The sequence below is a fragment of the Triticum aestivum genome, chromosome 1D (genome assembly GCF_018294505.1).
Source record: "Triticum aestivum cultivar Chinese Spring chromosome 1D, IWGSC CS RefSeq v2.1, whole genome shotgun sequence".
Taxonomy (NCBI): Eukaryota; Viridiplantae; Streptophyta; class Magnoliopsida; order Poales; family Poaceae; genus Triticum; species Triticum aestivum.
This window is the reverse complement of record NC_057796.1, coordinates 343,752,741-343,755,669: the sequence shown is the minus strand read 5'-3', so window position 1 is coordinate 343,755,669 and position 2,929 is coordinate 343,752,741. Positions and strand designations below refer to the sequence as shown.

General features: G+C 43.6%; 1 long non-coding RNA gene across 1 annotated transcript; it reads left to right on the top strand.

Moving 5' to 3' along the window:
* Positions 1–512: 512 nt before the first annotated feature.
* LOC123169713 (uncharacterized) lies at positions 513–2,408 on the top strand. Its single transcript, XR_006484927.1, has 2 exons — positions 513–832; positions 947–2,408. It is a non-coding gene; the product is annotated as an uncharacterized lncRNA (long non-coding RNA).
* Positions 2,409–2,929: the final 521 nt, after the last annotated feature.

Below are 2,929 nucleotides of genomic sequence, written 5' to 3'. Positions count from 1 at the left end.
GTTGAACTATATATGTTGGAAAATTCGTATAGACCTTCAGGGTATGCAAACAAAGTATTGTTGAACCAAACAATGAACCTGTAATACATGGATAAGCGTTAATGGGCCCCGACTCCAGAATTGGCAATACGGCAAAATAATCCGAGATAGCATTCATACACATAATTCAAGTTTAGAACTTGATGGACCATCTGAAAGACTTCAAGTCTAAAATGCAGTGATGGATCTATAGATTGACAAAGATTAAAAATGTTTTATAATGCTTGACTTGTTGCAAATAGTTTATGACAAGATTAAAAAGTTGATTATGACGAGTTTGTCTCATCATAATCTCTAGTATATTAAAGGAGGATCGAACGTCGTTCGACCTCCTTCCCGCCCCCTCGTGATATCGCTACTTCCCCCGCCTCACCTGGTGCGACCCCCGTAGAAAAAAAACATCCAATGTAACAGAACAAACAGATAAAATCCCCGCACGAAAAAAGGAACAATTACCGGGGAAGCAACTGCATCCCACGATCGCACGTCCCACGCCTGGTCTCCCCAGCCCCTCGCTTCCGATCACATCTCTCGCCTGTATGGTCTCGCCGCTCTGCCCTCTCGATCCGCCGCCGTGAAGCCTGTATGGTCACCATCTAGCCTCCACCGTCTCCCTTCTCCTCTCTGAAGGCAGGCCCTCCTCGGTGTGATGAGTAGTCCGCGGTGCTGCCGCCCCCTGCACGAGAGTGGCCGCGGCGTCGGCCACACCAGCACTCTCGTCGGGGCCGCACTTCCTGTACCGTACCTGGCTGGCCGGGAGGAGCTTGCTGCTCGCCATGATCTTCTCCACGTGGTAAGTCATAACAGCTGATTGCGAAGTTGGTGACCTTCGCCGCCGCCTCCTCCTCCTCCTTGACTGCACGGAAGAAACACAGCCAATGATTAATGACTGACACAACTTTAGCAGTAGGCTACCCGGTCGAGCTCTCCCACCGGTCAAACGAGCCAAGCGCAAAAGTGACGAGAGAATGCATGCTCTGCAATGACGTGCACTGCGTACCTTGCAGAGTTCTTGCTAGGAATCTGAAGATAGCGTGTTGTACACCTGCAGGTAATTTGCTTTTATTGGATTGTGGGAGGAGAGGCCAAACCGTACTTGTGTAATGGTGCAGCTTAAATGTTTGAAGGAAGACTTACATCATACTTGGAGAATAATTACATCCTACTTGGAGGTAGGAGGGACGTGTCATATGTTTTTGGGATCCAGGTAATATTTAGCTTACCTGCTAGACCACATTACTTCCAAAATATTTACCTACCATGACAGGAAAATCTATTGGATCTAGCACTGCATTGTAGACTCAACATATCTAGCTCAGACCCGTCATCCTCTCATTCCGTGTTATGTATGCTTTTCTTTTGAAGTTTTCATCAACCTCGCTTTCTTTATTCAGAACAAGATGGTTGTATATACATCCAAATTCAGATCACACAGTGCCTTACAAGGTGGGAATCAGCAGGGCAAGGGAAGAATCCTGGGAGGTAATTTTGATTATCCCATAATGGGGTCCATGATAAATGTTGGCTAATTGTGTTTTGAAAAATATCAGTTTCATGTTCTCTTGGTGTTTTTGGATTTGCCTCAATGTCATCCAGATTGATTTCATATACCAAAATCTTAATCCAACTCTTTTCTGGACATAAGTTTATATGCACATGCTACATAGTTTTGATGTATATATGTCTCTTCCTCTGAGTAGTATGCTCCAATTTTTGTTTCTTGATGTATATTGCCACTTGAATAACACTCAGTTTCTCTAAATAAATTTGTACTCTACATACCTCTCTCTCTGCGGTGGAAAATCTATCATACAGGGCAATAAGATGAAATCAGTTTTTAATTTGAGATGTCCTTTAAAAAACCCATGGAGAAACCAAGCGAATTGACAGTCAGCCCGCATCAATATGGCGAATCGACCGGAGTTGCCTTCTTGGGACGATGCATTTGCATTGAAGCAGTGTCGCTGGTCTGATCGCGGCGGTCAGCACCGCCCTCCCATCCGGTCACATTGCGCGACATCAATACAGGTCTGCAGCTCTGGGCCGGCATGAATGTGGTGCGGGAAGCTGCGCGTCTGTTGGAGAGATAGAGTATGTATGTTTATTTGTATTTTTCTTACTTAATAGGTGGATTTGCTCCAGTGATTCTGCGGCCGTCGAGGAGGTGAGGTTTTTCCGTCAAATGATTTTACAGTCTGTTTGGTGTGACCACTGCTACTAGGTGCAGAGTAAGGACTAGGACAAGCATCAGTCATGTAAATTGTTAATCAATCTGGTTTTGCAAGTCGTTGAGTCGTAGTAGCTATGTAGGATTCCTAATGGATACTACCATGAATCATGTTCTGTCGTTAAGGAGAACCTTTTCTAAATGTATTCCAGCTGAGCCTCTTCTATTTTTTTCCTTTTGGCATGGACAAGGATTCACCTTAAATACTACTCCCTCCGTCCCAAAATAAATGACTCAACTTTGTACTAGCTTTAGTACAAAGTCGAGTCACTTATTTTGGGACGGAGGGAGTATTATATAGAGTACATCTCTGCAGTAGTTCTTTTTTTACAACAGAGTACATGTCTATAGTTAGCGTAGAGCGATAACTCATCTGTCATTTGCACTTGCTGTTTCATATGCTTTTGGAAAAGGTAAAGCTTCTGGGATTACAATTATAGTGGTTTACTTGGAGTAAGTACAGTTTACGTCCTAATATTGTCACTAATACTGTATAATCTAGCTTTACATGCTTTTCTCACTCTGGAGGGTAATGTCATGGACGTCTGATGCGATTTCAGACTTTTCAGTGTGCAAATGCTTAGAGCATTTGACTTATATATATACATGACATATGTCAAAATGACCATGAAGGATATATGTGCTACTCAGAAAATGCCGAGC